This window comes from Erpetoichthys calabaricus, chromosome 12 (assembly GCF_900747795.2).
Source record: "Erpetoichthys calabaricus chromosome 12, fErpCal1.3, whole genome shotgun sequence".
Classification (NCBI taxonomy): domain Eukaryota; kingdom Metazoa; phylum Chordata; class Cladistia; order Polypteriformes; family Polypteridae; genus Erpetoichthys; species Erpetoichthys calabaricus.
In genome coordinates this window covers 130,189,262-130,211,093 of record NC_041405.2, presented here as the reverse complement: position 1 = coordinate 130,211,093, position 21,832 = coordinate 130,189,262, and positions in this window count along the sequence as shown.

Here is a 21,832-nt window from a genome sequence, read left to right as displayed (position 1 = left end):
TGGTGAGGAAGGCAGGCTCTATTGTTGGCATGGAGCTGGACAGTTTAACATCTGTGGCAGAGCGAAGGGCGCTCAGCAGGCTCCTATCAATTATGGAGAATCCACTGCATCCATTAAATAATGTCATCTCCAGACAGAAGAGCAGCTTCAGCGACAGACTGCTGTCACTGTCCTGCTCCACAGACAGATTGAGGAGATCGTTCCTCCCCCAAACTATGCGACTCTTTAATTCCACCAGGGGGGGTAAATGTTAATATTTAACATTATACATAGTTATTGTCTGTTTTTTTTCACCTGTATTATTATCATTCTTTAATTTAATATTATTTATTGTATCAGTATGCTGCTGCTGAAGAATGTGAATTTCCCATTGGGATTAATAAAGTATCTATCTATCTATCTATCTATCTATCTATCTATCTATCTATCTATCTATCTATCTATCTATCTATCTATCTATCTATCTATCTATCTATCTATCTATCTATCTATCTATCTATCTATCTATCTATCTATCTATCTATCTATCTATCTATCTATTGTATTGACCCCCTTCTTTTTGACACCCACTGCACGCTCAACCTACCTGGAAAGGGGTCTCTCTTTGAACTGCCTTTCCCAAGGTTTCTTCCATTTTTTCCCTACAAGGTTTTTTTGGGAGTTTTTCCTTGTCTTCTTAGAGAGTCAAGGCTGGGGGGCTGTCAAGAGGCAGGGCCTGTTAAAGCCTACTGCGGCACTTCCTGTGTGATTTTGGGCTATACAAAAATAAATTGTATTGTATTGTATTGTACTAAAGGGTAGCAGGATTTTCAGGTCCAGCTGTGGCTGCGTCTAACTTTATCCATTATAACTGACTGGAAGCCTCTCAGGAATTTGTTTTCTCCATGAATACTGCCAATTAGAGTTTTTGTTTTCTTTTCTTCCAACATCAATAGTTTCTTACTCTTATACTGTTAATTTGTATTGTTGCGTTTGCTAAGTTAATCAAACCGAACTGAACCTAAATTGTATTTTTTTCTATTTTTATGTACATAAATGATGTCAATCGTTTACCTGTAAACTTGTTTCAGCACTCTAAGCCTGAATTAATAGAAAAGCATTATACAAAATTGAATTAAATGGAATCCAACAAGATTATATCTCAGGGGGTTAAGAGACACAATAGTGACATTTAACTCATGCAGTTCTGGGATGGGGTGGGGGTGGTAGAGCCATCCTGAGAAGCCTGGCAGAAGCTGTGTATTGTAAGAGGAAAACATGACAGCAATAAAGAGTTTAGGTACCAGACTGGTCATCCCGTATAACTGGCTCTGAAGAATTAACAAAAAAACATACAATTATTGTGGAGTCGTCTTTGCAGATGTGAGTTCAAAACAGAATTGTCCCAAGATGGCAGCGCTTCTGGTTTTGGGTCCTCACAACAGGAAGTGGTGGGTCCAGGTGACTCGGAAGTGACGTCAGAGCTGTTCTAGCCATCTAATCATCCCGTCTGCAGAGGGAGGACAAGAGTAAGGCATTAGGACACAGCGCCTGCCCCCGGTTTGGAGGTAGAAGTACAGGTACAGTAATTAGAGCCCTTCAGCCATCCCGTACGCCCATGCTTGTGTCAGCATGAAAAAGTGAGAGAAATGATCAAGCACCTAAACAGCAGCACCTACAAGACCTACAAAGTTATACAGAGAACACTGCAGGGTTGAAGCAACCTGAAATTGGGAAGTGGCACCAGGCACAAAGAAAATGTCACATATTCCAAAAAGAAGATAAGAATTTGTAGTGCACATATCATGGAAAGTTGGAAAAATGTGATTATGTTGACTAAAAATCATTTTAACAATACACTACATTAGTGAGGCAAATGTCCTACTTATAGTGGTGAGTTCTGTTTTGCACACAGTTTTGCAAAATTCCCTTTGTTTGTGATTTAACAGTTGTGAAATGTGAAAGACACTTAAACAAGATTTTGTTGGTTTTTAATTTTTTTTAGGATGGGAAGTAAGAAATATTGCTCCCTAAGGGTTATTCCACAGCTGAAGTCGCTCCCACGTAGTTTTCCTAATTTCTGGAAAGCTGATTGCTGGCAGCCACATACCCAGGCCAATGCATTTTAGTAGCGGCAAAGTGCCGGCAGGTGTTTGCTCTCCGGCTGTGAGCTCCTTTTCAATGCTCTGCACCAAAATAAACTTCCCTGCTTTTGCACATGGAGATAAAGGCTGCAGAAAGTATAAATAAAAAAATATGTGGTAATGGTATGGATTTTGCTTGTGGTGAAACCTAATTTGTTTAGCAACTTTTGTTTTGTTTGCTGCCAATTTAGTTTTGCACAAATTGTTTCACTCAGCATTAATTACTTGATTAATTTTTGCACAGAAGCACCAACTGGTGAGCAATGAGGGGCTTTTCCACACTTGCCTTAAAGAAGAAAACCACTGCAGTGGTGGCAGGGGACAAAAGATAAAAGACATCTGCAAATCATCAAGGTCTGGCCTGCACTGTAAAAAATGTTTTGTTGGATCAACCTAAATAAATTACTTCACAAGGTAACAAGCAATTTAATTGATTTCTTTCAAATTTTAAAAAATATTTACGTAAACTTAATTCATTTAAATTTGTTTTAACCTTTTCAAAAACTTGAATAAAAGCAAAAAAATGTATTTAGCTCAAACCAAGTTTCTTTAAAAACTCAAATTAACTGCGGTGGGCTAGCGCCCTGCCCGGGGTTTGTTTCCTGCCTTACGCCCTGTGTTGGCTGGGATTGGCTCCAGCAGACCCCCATCACCCTGTAGTTAGGATATAACGGGTTGGATAATGGATGGATGAACTCAAATTAAAATTTTGTCCATTATTGTATTCACTGTAATGCCAACTTAAATTCTTAATTGGACTCAACTAAATATGTTCTTTATATGGTGTTGAATTCACTGTTTGTTAGGGTGAAATTGTTTTTAATAAAACAAACCACAACAATGTTTTGCTTTAAACAATGGAAGCAAATTTATTTTAAAATTAGTGCTACATTTTGTACAGTGCCTTCAAACATGAAACATGTTTTTAAACTGATCTAATGGATGGATATATATATATATATATATATATATATATATATATATATATATATATATATATATATATATATATATATATATATAGTCACAAACTCGAGACAGAGTCATATAAAGATTTGGGGCAGCCACCCGTATAATTTGGTTTCCTGGCTGCAAAGTTGCTTTTCATAATAATACAGCACTGATGTGCACAAAACCGAGTCCAAACAGAACTGAGGGAATAGGGAAAAGGTGCAGGCTTTTAAAGGGGGAGACAGGAAGTGAAGTCAAAGGGGTCGGGCTCATGTAGGTCTTCTGCCATTGGTGCGAGCCCGGATGTGACATCACAGGGGTCGGAGCTGGCAAGGTCTCCAAAGTGATTTTTTGCTTTAGACTAAATAGAAGAAGTTACATTAAGCGACAGCAAGGTTTTTCAATTTGAAGTAAGGCAAAAAATTACGTTAGGTGAACAAACATATTAATATAGTTCATTACAACTACTAAAATTACCTTAAATCAAAAAGAGCCCTTTTTCTCTTTTTAGAGTGTGTGTAGATCACGATGTACAGTAGGACAGCAGGATCTGACAGAATTAAACTCCTTATGATAAAGATACAAAATGCAAAGTGTCAATCGCATCACGTTCTTCAGTAGTGAGAAAAGCGCTATATAAATGGAAAGAATTGTTATTATTATTAAAGGTAAAGCTGAGGGCTAGTGGGAAATTAAAGGATTGCACAAGCTTTAGAATGCTCTATATTTATAAAACTATATGAGCTGTCTATCTGTAATACAAAAACATGCGCAACCATGGCCTTTCAAGGATGGTCTTGATCACAACTGACGGTTTATACCAAGACACACTCTGTGCAACTGTTATGGTATTACATGTATTTATGTATTTTGTTGCTGCTTTTGTTGTTTCTGAGTTGTTATATATTTTATTTGGATACATTTCTGTTACGCTTATAATTATGTATTGTTGCTTTAAATGTGTTTATGTCCCATGTTCTTTGTGGGTGGTGCCCAAGAGGCATGGGCTACCTTGATTTCACCAATTCTGAGCCCTCACTTCAGGCTATTCAGGTCAAGGACAAAGGTGTCCTAAAGCGTGTAAGCCCTGAACAGCTCCAAAAATGTCCACTAGAGGGGGGAAAATCCCATCAAAAAACCCAAGCTAGCAACACAAGGGGTCACATTGAATCTTTATTAAATAAAAAAGATTTATCCTTAATGAAAAAAAAATGCTCTAAAATGTATGAAGCTCTATAGTGCTCAAAAAGACCTAAAAAAGGAGTTGCCTAAAAGGCAATCTACGTTGATCAAGTCCCAAAAAACACAACAGAGAAATCCTTAGGCAGAGCGAAAAGGTAAAAAAATTCAATAAATTACAAAAGCACAAGAAAGATGGCAAAGAAACACTAAACTCCCATGTGCAGGCAAGATGAACTTCTAGGAATTGTGGGAAACTCTCATTTTTAAAGAACTGAGGGCAGTTGCTGGCAGAGATGGCCAAAACAAACGGAACATAACAAAATATGCACATAAAAACTAAGTAAATAACAGTATTAACACAAACAGAAGAATCAAAGTTGAACAAAACAAGACATTAAACAGGACTTTGAACTCCAGCTGGGTGATGGTCCTGGCTGAAACATAACAAAATGAGGGCTCAGGCATGGCACATTGAAGTTCTAATGAAGTTACTGTAAGATGTTTCTTGTTTGAATTTCTGGGCTTTTTAAAATTATTTTTTGCTCTGCTTATGGATTGTGTATTGGGACTTGTTTCTTCTAGACTGCCTTTTTAGGCAATTCTTTTTGCCTCTTTTTGAGCCTTTGTGACATGTTTTGCTTTTCCAACAAACATTTCATTATTTATAAAGATTCCTAATTTAGCTGGTTGGTTCAACAAAGTTTTATTTTATGGTTACCTTTCTTTCTCACATTTGAAACATGGAACATTGAAGGTTATTTTTGAAGCTTCTACCCCTTTAGTCTTGTGTAGGCCGAAGCTGGCCTGTAGGATTAGGAGTCAAGCCCATTGGTTAGGCCTAATCCACCAAGCATAGGAGGCCTGGCCTGGCCTGTGAAGGTTTTAGGAAGCTCCACATACGTTTTTGGTATGGATTCAATTCCAAAACATGACAGTGACTCATGAATTTGACACCTGGCCCACGGCATATCTAAAACACCAAAGATGTGTATCCCGTCACAGGAAATTCACTGAAATTTGCACAGGGGTGTCACATAGTTGGCACAAAACAACAAGGATGTTGTATGTCTGGTACACAGACAGAAAGAATATGTGTGAAGACTAACCCCCCTTCTCCTCCTCCACCCCATGGTCCTTAGTTAAATATTTTGGTATCTTAGTGTCTCAAAACTCTGTAAGTCAAACACCCCCCCTACCTTTCCCTAGAGTAAGAGCACCAACATATAGTCATTTTACACACTACATGTGCATACCTCTTCAGGTGAACCACTTAACCAAGCATCTCCATGACATGAAAATACAAACATCTCTCCTCCTTTGTTCTGAAATGCACCTAATGACTAAAGCTGTAGAAACGCATTATAAGTTGAACAACAATAAAATCTCTCAGCACAGACATTTTTCCCCAGTTTGTGATGTTGTATTTGACATATGCTATTCCACTACATTTAGCCCACCATCATGGACATGGTCATAAAAGAAAAAAGACAAAACAACACAAAACAAAACACCGCAAACTAAGCACTGGAGCGAATCCACAATGGAACCAAATAAACCCCAGATTTATCTATAGCTCATGGATCTGCTGGTTTTTAGAATGTGCTACAATAGGAGACTGCTTAATAACAATTTTTTATTTTTTTGTTGATAGACTTTTATTCAAACCCACCGTTTAATCAGTCAGTAATAACTTTAGGCTTTGATGATTTTTGTCAGTTTTTGGCTTTGAATAAATCAACTTTAAATCATCCTTATAATTCTACCAACTACTGTTATTGCTGATGTCCTGTAATATGAAGTTCTGCAGCAATGTCTTCTTCACCATACACCCCTCCCAATCCCTCCCGGACCCCCAACACTGTAAGTGCTTTATTTGGTCCATGCACTCAAGACTTTACTAATAGAATAGAAGTTACAAAAGAGTAGAAACTATAACCACAGACAAACATCATACAGCCTCCACAGCATGGAAAGTACAAGACCAATACCATTATAAGCACACACTACATCAGGCCTTTGGATTAATATTTCATCATATTCTTCCATTAGTTCATCTTGTTTCACATGGTCTTTCCTTTTTTCATTTTGGATGTGTACACTTCATCACCTCTGACTATGTTTTCCATTCCATTTTACTTGAGGAACTGAATGGTGTCTACATGTCCAAAATTCATATTCAAGTTTATCGTTATATTGGTGGACTTCACTCTTGACAGATCCCTTTTATTTTTATGACCAGGATCCAGAGGTCTATGTGTTTCCATAGTGATGTGACAAAATCAATTCTTCAAAGATACCAGGGGGTGAAGTGGTGGATTATAAAGATCTAACAAGATTAAATTCCTCAGGGTATGCATGAAGGACATTGACAGATTGATACAACCAGACTCAAGAGGACAATAGAGGACTGACAATATGACAATCCTTTTGTCACTGTTAAGGAGAATAGCATTTGACTGCTACTCTCTACAGAATACAACTTGCTCTTAGTCTAACACTCAGTCTACAAGTTAATAAGATTTGGTAGAGTCAGGGTTGGCCCAGTGCTGCACTGTTGGTGCTCTTGCCTCACGTTTTTCAGTATTGTGCGTTGGAATCCCATTTTCTATACCTCCTGCGCGAAGTCTGCACATTCTCCCCTGTCTTTGTGGGTTTTCCTCAGCTTTCTCTGACATTCCTCCCATATTTCAAAAATGTGTACCAAAATGGATGACTTTAAACTGGCCGTGAATGTGTGATGGTGTGAGGAGTGGGATTTGTGAATATGTCTTGTGATTTAGTAATCTAGTCAGGATATATCCCTCTTGGTAACCAGTTCTGCATGGATTAAAGCTGGCTTTCCATCACCATGAACTGAATAAATGAGTTAAGATATGAAATGATGGATGGATGTATGACAAAATATGGAATGGGGAAAAACTGAAAAATGCAGAGAACTCATAATTTCACAGTGTATAATGCAGATGTAAAGAATTACAAGATTTAAGAAGATCAGACATGTAGTAGTAAAGCCACATAATACAGTCTGCTGAAAATATTTCCCTCTAGAGAAAATTGTAAGGATAATAGCTAAAAAGAATCAGACTTCAATGGGAGTCAGAATATGGGAGTCGGACCGGGTCAGATTCCTTGGGTAAAGCTGAAGTATGAAGACAACCAACATCATCAGGGTCCTACTTGTAAAGTGAGTACAAAACATCAAAGTGAGACCCTTGGTGGAAAAGCTGAAGAATACAGACGGCTGGCAAGTTCATCCATATAAATTAAACTGGTATGCTGCTTGTTTGTCTGGTTGTTTGTTAGCTAGCTATGCAAAAACGGTTAAACCAATTTTCACAAACTATTGTGCGTTTGTTGCTATTGGTCTAAGTTAAATTCTAGATTATATGGCTGCCAAAATCGGCTGTGTCGCACCTTCAGCTGGTTCAGAACGCGGCAGCTCGATTTTTGATTGGGTCAAGAAAACGGGATCACATTTCCCCCATTTTAGCCTCTCTCTACTGGCCACTGGTGAGGTGTCGCATTGATTTTAAAATCTTGTTGTTTGTTTTTAAAGCCTTGCATGGTCTCGCTCCAAAATATATCTGTGACCTCCTTCACCCTTATGTGCCACCAAGAGCACTGAGGTCATCTGGACGACTGCTCCTTGTAGTGCCAAGATCTCGGCTGAAGTCGAGGGGAGACAGAGCTTTTTCAGTTGTTGCTCCTAGGCTTTGGAATGACTTGTCTCTGCACATCAGGTCTTCATCCTCGATCGAGGTTTTTAAACGTCGGCTTAAGACCTACTTGTTTTCTTCTGTCTTTCATTGTGTATGATGGGATTGTGGTGGATGTTACAATTGGTTGTTTTATTAATCTGCGTTTGCATGATTGTTTGTATTGTGTTTATTTTAATGCTTTTTTGTACAGCACTTTGGCGCAACCTCTGTTGTTTTAAATGTGCTTTTATAAATAAATAATCTAATCTAATCTAATGTTACCAGGGAGAGGTGTTGTAATGGGTGGTGAGAGACCCAAAAAACAGAACTGATAATGGGGACAACAATTCCCATCATGCTGCAGGAGTGCACTGGGGATGATGGGAGGATGTTGCCATTTGTGCACTCAAAGTTTTGTATGAGCCAAAACAGGATCTCATCTAAGACCGCATAACAGTCTCATTGTCTTGCTAAGTTAAAGGCTTTCTTTTTGTCTCAAATTGGTTTGTGTTTGAATTTTCAAAATATAGTTTTTCTTTGTTTATTTATACCTGGTACTTTGGTGAGCATTTCATGAAATCGTACACAGAGTCACAAGAGTTGTCAGGATCAGAAATGAAGTCATGTGACAGAATATCCAAAACTGATCATCTTTCATTTGTTATTGATAATTCTTCTGTCTCCCCTTCCCCACAGGTTAAGAGTCTGGGTGTCATCCTTGACAGTACTTTATCCTTTCAGTCCCACATCAATAACATCTCCCGGTCTGCATATTTCCACTTGCGTAACACTAATTGTATTCGCCCCTCCCTCACTCCACACACCACTGCTATCCGTGTTCATAGCCTTGTCACTTCTCGTCTGGATTATTGCAATACCCTTTTCTTTGGTCTTTCTCACAAATCTCTTTATAAGCTTCAACTGGTCCAGAATTCAGCTGTCCGCATCATTACAAGAACCCCCTCTGTTCACCATATCACTCCAGTTTTGCACAGCTTCATTGGCTTCCAGTTCAGTTCCGAATTCAATTCAAAATTCTCCTACTAACTTTTAAGTCTATCCACAACCTTGCCCCTCCATATCTGTCTGACCTCCTCCATGTTGCCATTCCCTCCCGTACCCTTAGATCCTCTTCCTCCATCCACTTGACTGTCCCCTTCGTCTGTCTTACCACAATGGGGAGCAGAGCATTCAGTTGCTCTGCTCCCCAGCTCTGGAACTCACTACCACCTGAGCTTAGAAATATTGAATCATTTTCACTTTTCAAATCTAAGCTTAAAACTCATTTGTTTAAGACTGCTTTTTCCCTTTGATTACAATTGCTCTGTCTGATTTTAACTTTTGTATTTTACTTTTGTTTATAATCTGTGTTTTGTCTATTGTTCGGTGTCCTTGAGTGTTTAGAAAGGCACCTACAAATAAATAAAATGTATTATTATTATGATTATTATATTGCAGGAGGTAAATTTAAAAGATAAAATCCAATAGGATCAGACCTTAAGTAGAAAGCTAATAATAGAAGACTGGACTAAGTATGACTTTTGATGGCAAAGCTAAACAATACAATTTCTCATTCCTTAGGGTAAATTTAAAGTATAACAAGGTGGCAGTATCGAGTCGTGGTGGCAAACCTACAGAATACAACTCTCTAACAGCAGAGTCATCTTACCAGCATCATAGGCCCCCAGGCAAAGTACTAGCGAAGTAGCAAAGGGACCCTTGTTTTGATAGCAAAACAGAAACATACATAGACATATGAAACATTGTTGGCCCCAATGCTCCTGGGGCACCCAGGCAGTGCCCATTGTGCTCATATGTTAAGACAGCCCTGCCTAATGGAGTAAATGGAAAAGATGACAAGAGGCCTGCTTTGGGAAAAGCTGCAGAATTTGAATATCTTTCAGAAACAGATTCCTAGGTTAAAGAATGCGGACAGGATCAGAATACTAGTAACAGAGCAAAATAAACACTTGTGGTGGTAAAACTAAAGAAAGCAGAGAAATGACCATTTGAAAATCTCTTTTGGCAAACCAAAACAGTAACCACATGTGACAGGATTAAACATTTTGTGGTAAAGGTGTAGGATACTTCCTGCTGAGAGTATCACACTCCTTGAAGGAGATCTGAAAAATAAGATCAGACAGGACCAAACTCCTAGTTAGCAAAGCTTGCAAACAGCAGTGTACAGTATGAAGGAATTTGACTCCAGTGGTTAAAGAGCATAATATCAAGAGCTCACAGTGTCACATTTCTTGAGCAAACACAAAAGACATCAAGGACTAACAGCATCAGTGCTTTGTAGTAAACCAAGTAAACAATATGATCTGCCAGAAGGAGACTCCTGGAGGTAGAATTGATGAATACAGACAGCTAGCAATTTCATAATGCACGTGGTAAACCTAAAGGATTACAAGAATTGACCGGATCAGCCTGAAGGGAAATGAAAAGAATAGAGCCTGCTGACGGGATCACACTCCTTGAGGAACTCCTAAAAGATAAGATCTGACAGCTTCAGAAACTTGGTGGCATACAGTTTTCTGCTTGAATTATACTGTCTGGAGTAAATATAAAACATAACAAGATGTGTCTGTAGTAGACTCATTTGAGAAACGTTTCAGAATACACTGGACAGCACATTTTGAAAACATATGGTTTCTGAAAAATTCTGGTTATTATAATAGACAGCTTCAACCTGAACATAAATATAACAATTTATTGACTTTATCATGTAGGAATTTGGTGGAACATTAAATGAATGTTTATTGAATTTAGTGTGTTTAATCACTTAACGGTGCTGACACATTGCATTTGTTCAGTTGAGGTAAAAATTTTGCTGCTGATATTTGTTTGTATTCAGCATCTGACACTTGATATTTCAGTGCCCAACATTGATGGATTCCACTTTTTCATCTTTGCAATGTCCTGTTGAAACCTTTCACCATGTCCAATACTGACTGCAGCAAGATTAGCAGGAAAGAAGTTTCAAGTGTGAACTCAGAAATTGAATCTTTAGTGACATGTTGCACTTCATGGATTTGTATATCTGAAGCATGTTGTCAAGCAGCGGGCTGTAGTGTGGTGCTCTGTGGTTGCCAACAAAGATCTCCACAACATTCCTGAATGCCTTTCATGTAATTTCATCTGGCCCAACAAGCAGATATTGATTCGTGGACCAACAAAATTCCATTTCCATAATCTTGGGATTTGTTTTTCATGGAAACATCTGTCTGAAGTATCCAAATCCTTCACCTTCCTTGTTCATCACTGCTTTCACAAAAATTTTCATCACTCAGCTTTTATATGAAGAGAAGGCAAAAATATCTTTGTTGGGCCAACAACTGGATTATGTGTCATGATGTTTCTGCCCTCGAGACTTTTAAGTATGGCTGTCCGATTCACAAATTAAATAATAGTGCGAGGTCTATTTGAGCTGCATTCCTAGTAGCAGTGCCACTTCCTGTACATTGCCATGTGTTCCAGTTGTAGTTCAAAGTATATATATATATATTTGGGCTCATCATGTGTAGACACTGTACTGCTCCCCTCTCGGGGAATCGAACCTCGGACGTCAGCGTCGAAGCCCCTTTACGCTGTGCCACGGTGTGTGGATCGTTTGTTTGACAGCCTGTAGTTACGGAGTAATTACATTCCTACCAAGTAACGTGGTTGGTCATGCCATCCGGCAAAGCGTTACCTGGTAGGTAACCACCCACACAATTCAGGTCGTCGAGACTCAGACTATGAATGCAATGAATATATATATATATATATATATATATATATGTATATATATATGTATATATATGTGTATATATATATATATATATATATATATATATATATATATATATATATGTATATATGTATATATATATATATATATATATTGTAGCAGATAAGCGTGTCGTCCACCTCTCGAACCCTCAGGTACCACTCTTCAGACCAGGTGAAAGTACAATAACTATTTATTTTGTTGTTGTACAGTAGTGCACCAAGCATTCTCCTCCACACACTCATAAACATAATACTCTTCTCTCTAATACAATCCTCCTCTCCCAGACACGTCGCCACCCTACCTCCCAGCTCAGCTCAATGTTCTGGGCTTCCCAGAGTCCTTTTATATCCCCTGACCCGGAAGTGGCTCTAAGCCAAACCCACAAGTCCGTTTTCCTTCCGGGTCAGGGCAAAGTCCTTTTCTTCATCCCGGGAGCACATCGCTTCTTCCAGTCACGTGACTGGGATGCACTCCCGGGTTATAGGGCACACAAGAGCCCACTAGCCCCCCTACAGCGACTCCTGGCGGCCCCCAAGGTATCCAGCAGGGCTGTGTAACGACACTACAAAGTCCATGAGGCCCTGCTGGAACTCGGGGCACGAATATGCTGTCCGGAGGGCTCCTCCCAGTGGCCTGGGGGTGGCGACCGGAGTCCGTAGCCGGTCGTCTGTCACAGTCCCTCCCCCTTAGCGACAACCAGTGGGGCGGAGCGTTGATTCCCGCGAGGGACGTCTTCCTCCAGGAGAACGCTTTATCCGGACCGTGGCTCTGTTGTCGAGACCCCCCGGCGAACCTTGGGGGAATGGTGTATCTGCTGTTCCACCACTCCCCTGTCCTCCGGGGACAACTACGCCATACGTGGCCCGGTTGCCGGCAGTTGTAGCACCGCCGACGTCCTCCTGGTGGCCTCTCTTCCCGAGACCTGAAGCACCTCGGGAATTCTGTCAGCTCCACCCTGTCCTCCGCCAAGGAGGGGTTAACAGCCGCTTTGCTGCTCTTTGCCCTTGTCTTTTCCCTGTTAGGAGACCCGCATTTCTGTGTGGGGATCTCCTGCTTTCTCTGGGGCTTGTGCACAACGTGAGGCTCTCTATGGAAGAGAGAGAGCCTCTTTGCTGTTTGCACGCCCGTTGTCCTATATAAATTCGGAGGCGACGTCATTAGTACCGTATCGCTCCGGGTAACAGCACTATTCAGCTGCCCTGGGACGATCGGTGCTTCCCCCGCCTCTTCATTAACCAACGGCAACCCCTTTATCACGCAGGTCGGGCTTTTAACGTCCGCCTTAGTCCCGAGCAGTGTCTGATATCGCTGCTCCGGTTCTAACGGACAATTACCCGACCACTCCGTCATCGTGCCACATTCAACTGTCGGAAACACAGCGCTTTGGCAACCGCAACTTATTAAACGCGGTGCCGATTCACACTGCGTCCCCTTATTATATACGGCGCAGATTTTACTCACCTGCACCGCCGAATCAATCGAGGCCGGGGCTTCACGGCCTAACCGCCGAAGGTATTCCTGTAGTTTCCTCAGCGGCGCTTCGACCATGGCTCCTAGCTCCTCTATCCGTCTCCTCAGGTCCTCGATCCCCTGAAAGAAACCCAGTACGGGCTCGAGTATCTCTTCGAGATCCCGTATCATATAGTCAGTTAATTCGGCCGGAGGGACATACATTTCCGTATTTTGGTCACCTACCGACCGGGAACCAATCAGCACGTCCACTCCGGGCACGTGCTCTGCTGGGCTTCGCGAAGGCTTCTGGGACTTGGAGTCTTTAGAGGAACGGGTAGCCTCCTGCGGCTGGCTGCGGTCTGCCTTTTTAATTTTGCCGGCAGACACTACAGTCACGTCCCGTCCCTCTTTATTAATTAATGGCGCCGCTTCGCTCGCCGCCCACTTCCCCTTCAGGGAGCTCAGACGCGTCGGGGAAGACGTGTCCTCACCTAAGGAACCGAGGAGGTCTTTCCCATCCCGGCATCCATCGCGCGAGGTCACGTGGTCGGTATCGGCGTATGGGCTTCCCCTCTGCGGTTTCCCAGACTGCTCGCCGTCTTCTTGTCGCGGCCATCTTGCTTGGGTCTGAGGCAGGCATGCTCTCTGTCCGCTTTGTGCAGGCAGGCCTCTGCAAACAAAGAATAAACAGTCTCCGGCGGTTTGAGTGCTCCTCCAGCACTTACCTCGGCCCGTAGATGATCCCGCTCCAACTCCCGGTAATAATCGTCGGGAGTCGCGATTCTACGCGGCTCCGGTTGTCTGTCCGCTCGGGTTTGCTTGGCTTTGAGCCGTGCCTGATCCTCCTCACTGCCTGTTAGGTAAGACCACAGCGTCTCCATCGGGTCTGGGACCGAAGTCTTCTGGACAACTCCAGCCTTCTTCCCAGTCTTCTTCCCCATACTCGCCTGCTGTAGAGGACGGCTCTCAGCTGCAGCGCTCTTGATCGCGGGTGGAGGTTTCACCTCCGCGGCTACTAGAGGGACCTTCGTAGGGTTCTCTGCCACAACGAATTTAATTATTGATGCAGATCCTCTGCCAACAGACGGCCAGAGAATCCTGCCGACTACGCCAGTGTAGCAGATAAGCGTGTCGTCCACCTCTCGAACCCTCAGGTACCACTCTTCAGACCAGGTGAAAGTACAATAACTATTTATTTTGTTGTTGTACAGTAGTGCACCAAGCACTCTCCTCCACACACTCATAAACACAATACTCTTCTCTCTAATACAATCCTCCTCTCCCAGACACGTCGCCACCCTACCTCCCAGCTCAGCTCAATGTTCTGGGCTTCCCAGAGTCCTTTTATATCCCCTGACCCGGAAGTGGCTCTAAGCCAAACCCACAAGTCCGTTTTCCTTCCGGGTCAGGGCAAAGTCCTTTTCTTCATCCCGGGAGCACATCGCTTCTTCCAGTCACGTGACTGGGATGCACTCCCGGGTTATAGGGCACACAAGAGCCCACTAGCCCCCCTACAGCGACTCCTGGCGGCCCCCAAGGTATCCAGCAGGGCTGTGTAACGACACTACAAAGTCCATGAGGCCCTGCTGGAACTCGGGGCACGAATATGCTGTCCGGAGGGCTCCTCCCAGCGGCCTGGGGGTGGAGACCGGAGTCCGTAGCCGGTCGTCTGTCACAATATATATATATATATATATATATATATATATATATATATATATATATATACACATGTGTATATATATATATATATATATACATGTGTATATATATATATATATATATATATATATATATATATACATGTATATCTATAATAATAAAAGGCAAAGCCCTCACTGACTGACTGACTGACTGACTCACTCATCACTAATTCTCCAACTTCCCGTGTAGGTGGAAGGCTGAAATTTGGCAGGCTCATTCCTTACAGCTTACTTACAAAAGTTAGGCAGGTTTCATTTCGAAATTCAAAGCGTAATGGTCATAACTGGAACATATTTTTTGTCCATACACTGTAATGGAGGAGGCGGAGTCACGTATCGCGTCATCACGCCTCCTACGTAATCACGTGAACTAAAAACAAGGAAGACATTTACAGCACGAGTCACACGCGGGAACGAAGGTAAATGACGTTAATTTTTGACTGTCTTTTAATACTGTGTAAGCATACATATTAACACATGTGCAATTAAACATGTGCATTTACGGGGTGATTTCTCAGGCTTAAAAGCTCACCTTTTATCAAACGCGGGAAGAAAGGTAACTGACGTTGTTCACTGTCTTTTAATACTGTATAACCATACATATTAACACATGTCCAATTAAACGTGTGCATTTACGGGGTGATTTCTCAGGCTTAAAAGCTCGCCTTTTACTAAAAAGGTAAATGCAAAACTATTTTCAATCAGTTTATTGAAACGCTCCCGTTAAGGATTGCAATAACATATTCGCGAGATAAAAGAACGAAGTAGGGGGAAATGGAGGAACAGCCGCAAACAGCGAAGAGCAAAAAATTAATTCAACAATTGAGAACGGAGCGAGTTAAGCATACAAGCATGTTCATAAGGGAAACAAAGCACGGTGTAAAACGTAAGTTTAAATTAAGTTTATAGAAACGCTCCCGCTGCGGATTGCAATAACATATTCGCGAGATAAAAGTTTAATGAGAAGACACGAGGTATAAACGAACCACACGCCGTGGCGCAACGTTAGGGGCAACAGTTTCAACCATTCTATGATCTGCTTCTCGCAACTGAAAGACGGCACATGGCGGAAGTTAGCCGACTTGCTGACCGCAACGTTAGGGGCTTCAAGTATGGCGCTGACGCCACATCTCAGTGCCAACACTTTGCAGACTGTACTTAAAAGACACGCCCTCCTCACTGGACAGTTAAAAACACCAATCAAACTAACGATGACATCAAGTATTACCCAATCAAAAGTAGGAAAGGAGGCATCTTCATAAAATGCGTGTGGGATGATTTGCATGAGACGCTGCTTTAAAAAAAAATGATAAAAAAATACGGGATAAATCCCGTCCAGTATTGATTCAAAACGGGACGCGCAATTTCATTCTCAAACGCGGCACGATTCCGTATTTTAAAGGACGGGTGGCAACCCTACAGTGCCAGGTAACCACCCATACAATCAGATTGTGATTCAGACTAGGAATGCAATGAATGTAATTACCCCGATCTACATACAAGGCGAAAGTCTTGCAACATTCAAAGATGATGGTTTGGGATAAGTACACCATACAACATAAAAGAGCTTATGAAGCCTTGAACCAAAAAAAGCAAGATCTCAGAGATCGTAAAAAAAAAAATAGGAGGTAATGTCGTTTTACTCGCTGTAGATTTTAGTCAAACATTACCAGTTATTCCACGAGGGAGACCAGCAGATGAACTCAACGCGTGTTTAAAATCCATGCTTCTCCCACGCTCGGTTATATGTCGCGTGTTCTCGGGTAGGTGCACCAAAAAATGTATACATTTAAGCATGTAATGGGCAAACAAAAAATGAGGTATACCCGAAGGCACTGCAGTAGTACTTAATGTAACTTTACTTCTTAAATGTTAATGTTTTACTGTTTAATAATTTATACGCTTCTTATATGTTGTTCAAATTCTTTTATCAAAATACCACTGACAGCGCAATGCACGATAACATGGAGTGAATACACCATACGCATCCGCCCACGGCTGCCCTGCTATGCGCAGATAGGAGTTGATTCTACAATAAAATAAAATAAAGATAAAAAGAGTAAAACAATCATCACCCATAAAGCGTGTGTGTGTGTATATATGTGTATATATATATGTTGATATGTGGATGTGTATATGTATATATATATATATATATATATATATATATATATATATATATGTAGATATGTATATATATGTGTATATGTATATGTATATATATGTTTATATGTGTGTGTGTGTATTTTATATATATAAAACACAGCAACACTCATAACAATGACAACACAATTACATTGACAATCATGTTACGTTATTTTTAAAATGTTTCCTTTTTTTTTCATAACCTCTTTAACACACTACTTCTCCGCTGCGAAGCGCGGGTATTTTGCTAGTATATATATATATATATATATATATATATATATATATATACATGTATATATATATATATATATATATATATATATATATATATACGTGTGTGTGTGTGTGTGTGTGTATATATATATATACTAGCCAACCCGCAGCGTAGCATACGCCGCATAATTAGTGATGGGTGAACACTTCCTGAATGACACAGTTGTCCAAATGGGGTGGGTTTGAGGATACGACTGTGAGTGAATGAAAAGATGGAACTCTGGAGAGAGCAACATACAACTGTCTGTGACTGAAAACTGGGTTTGGCAGATACAGGCATATCGTTTTGAAAGTTTGGCCCTGTGCCTTATTGTACTGAGTTGTTCCAGAGTCACAGTTTGAGAAACACTTTTTTAATGTGTTTTAAGCACAGGGAAAAAAATGAACATTTGAAACATCTCTCTCGTGCGTGTGTCCCTCTCTTGCGTGCCTGTGTGTGTGTCCCTCTCTCGCGTGCCTGTGTATGTGTGTCTCTCTCTCGCGCGCCTTTGTGTGTGCGTATCTCTCTCGCACGCCCACGTACTGAGTTGTTCCGGAGTCACAGTTGAGAAAAACTTTTTAATGAGTTTTAAGCACAGGAAAAAAAAATGAACATTTGAAACATCTCTCTCGCGTGTGTCTGTCTCTATGTCCCGCACCTGTGTGTGTGGCATGCCTTAGTGAATTATGGGCGTGGCTCTGTCTTGCATCTTGCCTGCCCATGGTCGGCTGCTTTAGTGAATTGGTGTTTGGTGAATTGTTGTAGTTTGTGTGTTAGCAGTTGTGATGGTTTTACACTCCAGTACATTGTGGTGAATGCTGGTAACAGTCAGGCGGGCGGGCGGGCAGGCGTTCTCGTCCCATGCTCTTAGAGTTGGTGGGCGTGTCTCTGTGAGTTGTCATCATATCCCGTGGTGTTAGAGTTGGTGGGCGGGGATTTGTGAGTTGACAGACGTGGCTATGTCTTGCGTATCCCATGGTTGTCTTCCGGCAGTGTGAATGCCTCGAGAGACAGGGTGGCGGTGTTTGGTGAGTTGTTACAGTTTGTGAGTTAAAAGCTGCGATGGTTTTACACTCCAGTACATTGTGGTGAATGCTGGTAACAGTCAGGGGGGCGGGCGGGCAGGCGTTCTCGTCCCATGCTCTTAGAGTTGGCGGGCATGGCTCTGTGAGTTGTCGTCGTATCCTATGGTCGTAGAGTTGGTGGGCGGGTCTCTGTGAGTTTGCAGGCGTGGCTATGTTGTGTGTATCCCGTGTATGCCATGCACGCATGCTTGGCAGGCAGCTAAGGGCTCTTGTGATATAATTTTCCCGCCTAACCAGGGGATGGCGCTTCACTGTTGACATCACTTCTGTTGGCCTCCCTCATGGACCAGCTCCTTCCTATCTGGAATCCATATACCTGGAACCTCATCCATATTAACTCAGTTCTGTATTGGACTCACATCTAAAAAGACATTATAAACATTTTTGTAAAAGGATCATTTATTTTTTCCTTTGTTTTATGGGGTTTTATGGGATTATGAACATGACCCAAATCTTTTTCTGTGTAGTTTGCCTTTCTTAATTGGAAAAGAAATCAAAATCTGGTAGGAAAATTTAAAGGTGAAGCCTCATAATATTAATGTCTGCCTAGATTTGATAACTGAAGCAAAAGATGCTGATGACTATCAGGATCACATTGCTAATAATAGAGAGCTGATACAATCAGACTTCCAATGGTAAAGTCAGTAAAAACAACTGACAATTTTGTATGCAATTAAATGATTAACAAAATCTGATGGCATTAAATAACTAATGGTAAAGTTACAACATATTGCGTTCTGAGAGGATTGTACAATGAGGTACATCTAAAAGATCACATGGTACAGGGGCAGTCCCTTAGTAGGTGAAAAGCACGATGTAGTCAAATCAGACCCCAGTTTTTAAAAGTGCAGAATATTAAAAGCTCACAGGGTTGTATTCTTTGGTTAAAGATTAAATAATCTAACAGGATTAGCCTTCTGTAGTAAAGGTGATAAAAAGAACCATCTGATGGAATGAGACACCTGGTGGCAGAGCATAAAGAATAACACACAGCAGGATAATAAAGCAAATGAAAAGGACTGAAAAGATCACACATTTGGTAGAAGAATTATATAATACAGTGTGCTAACAGCATCACACTTCAGAGGTATACTTAAAACAAGAGATCAGACAAGAACAGACTCCTCTGAGCAAAAATGAAGTGTATTGAAATCTTCCAAGATCAGATTTTGGGGGTCATATTAAAAAATACAAAACTGCTGTCAGAGTTATAGTACTAGGAGAAAACCCGCAAAATGAGCTCAAGAGCTCAGCTCAGTCAGTTATAGTTTTTGTTTTGATTCTTCTGAATTGAGGGACACCGATTTTGTTTTCCAGGAATCTGGGAAAGCCCACACATCTGTGTTCAGCAGATCTTAATTTGAAAGCTCACAGTGGGGTCATTTCACATAACTTTATAGGGTTCCAAAAAAGTTAAATGAAAACTGTGACTGCAATCGAAACAATGTCTGTTTTTTTTTCTTTTGGCACACAATTGTATACAATTTGCAGCTAGGAGAGGAAAGTATGGGTGGAGAGGAAGATGTCTGGTTACTCCTGTTCATTGACTAAGAATGTAGAAAAGAAACTGAAACTTAAGGAAGCCTCTCTCACCCCCCCAGTAACCCCCCTTTCCCTTTTGGCAGATATTCAGGACAGAGAGCGAGAGAGAGTGAGAGAGCGAGAGAGAGAGAGAGAGCGAGAGCGAGAGAGAGAGAGAGAGATTTGTACATTTACTTCTGCTGCTGCTACATTTTGCCAGTTTTGTTCTCTTGCACAGCCGAATCAGAGATCTTCAGCTTACCTAACATTATCATCTACACAGCTATTGCCATTAACGATGAGCTACCGGAGAACAAAATATTGGATTCTTTCTGCAACAAGTGCTATATTTTTTGTGGCATTTGTGGTCTGTCTTGCCCACTATTTAGCGTCATGCACTTTCAACAGTGATAACGTTTTACAGAAAGCCACTGAAAATGAAAACTCTGAGAAACTACCAACAAAGCCCATGCAGCAAGATGGTGAGCTACAGGAGGTCAGACAATCGCTCGTTCTGTGTCATCTGGAACAGGTAAGATTTTCAGTGCTTGTTTTTTTCTCCTTCTTAGGCTGTAGCTTTCTAACTGAGTCTAAGGACTGATATGCTGGTTGGTAATGGACTGTCCTCCATTGCTGTTTTATCTTCATATTGTGCCTTATCAACAAAGAGGGTGAGACGGAAGAATTCCCATTGTTCCCTCCCCATAAGTTTTGATGTACATTTTACAAGTGGAAAAACAGTGACATGAGAACACATTACGTTCAGTGACATTTATAATACAGTAGACTCGTCTTAATTTAAAGTTTTTGGTCAGATGCTTTTACTGCTTTTGTAATCTCTTCTTTGAGGCTTTATAGCTATTGCCTTCAATTTGTGAGATCTAATTATGTTAATGTCCACTTATGGCATCCCCAATAAAATAGGTTTTTGCGCAGATGACCTCTTGTTTTATTTAGGTAATACCCCCTCTATCCTTCCTCATGAATTGAACCTATTTTAATCATTTAAAATCTTACCTGGTGTGGCATGCGCCTGGTGGTGGTACCCAGCCGGTATGCCCAGGAGGACCGGAGGAGGGCTTGTACCTCCTCCAGAACACGAGGGGGCGACCGCCCTGGTTGCTTTGGGGGCCATGGGTACAGAGCTGGGAAGCTCAACCCTGTAGGGGCCCGTGGCCACCGCCAGGGTGCGCCCCAATGCCTTGGGAGCCCTGGACCTCAGCACTTCCGCCACACCCAGAAGTGCTGGGGGGAAGAGGAGCAGGGACACCCGGAGTCCTTCCGGTTGCGCAGCCGGCACTTCCGACACAAAGGAGTGTCGACAGAAGAGTGTCGGGAAGCACCTGGAGCCCATCTGGGGGTGTATGAAAGGGGCCGCCTCCCTCCATTCAATGGCAAGAGTCGGGTGGAAGTGGACAAAGCTCGGTGGAGAGGAGTAGAGGCGGACCAGAGACTGTGAAGGCATTGCATTGTGCGGCCAGGACTGAAGGGGTGATAGGTGCTGAGGCACTGGGATTGTGCACTGTAAATATAAATAAACATGTGTGTGGTGAAAATATGACGTCTACCTGTCTGTGTCCGGGCTGTTCCCCACACTGGTTACCCCCTGCAAAAGTGCATTTCTCACCTTCTTCTCTTTAATTACCTCTTGGGCACAGACATGAGCAGTGTGTCTGTTTGCGGAGAGAGTACCGATCGTGTCAAGAGGTTTATTTATCTCAGCAGCAACATTCATGTCTCTGGAGGCTCTTCCTATGAAGTCAATAGATGGATTGGGGGGTCATGAGGTTGCTGGAAAGGGGTGTGTGGCGCTCCCGATATCTATGCAAAAGGACGAAGGTCCAGGTGTTTAGAGTCCTGGTGCTTCTTGTTTTGCTATGTGGTTGAGAGACATGGATGCTATCCAGAGACTTTTGATGAAAACTGGACTCCTTTGGCACT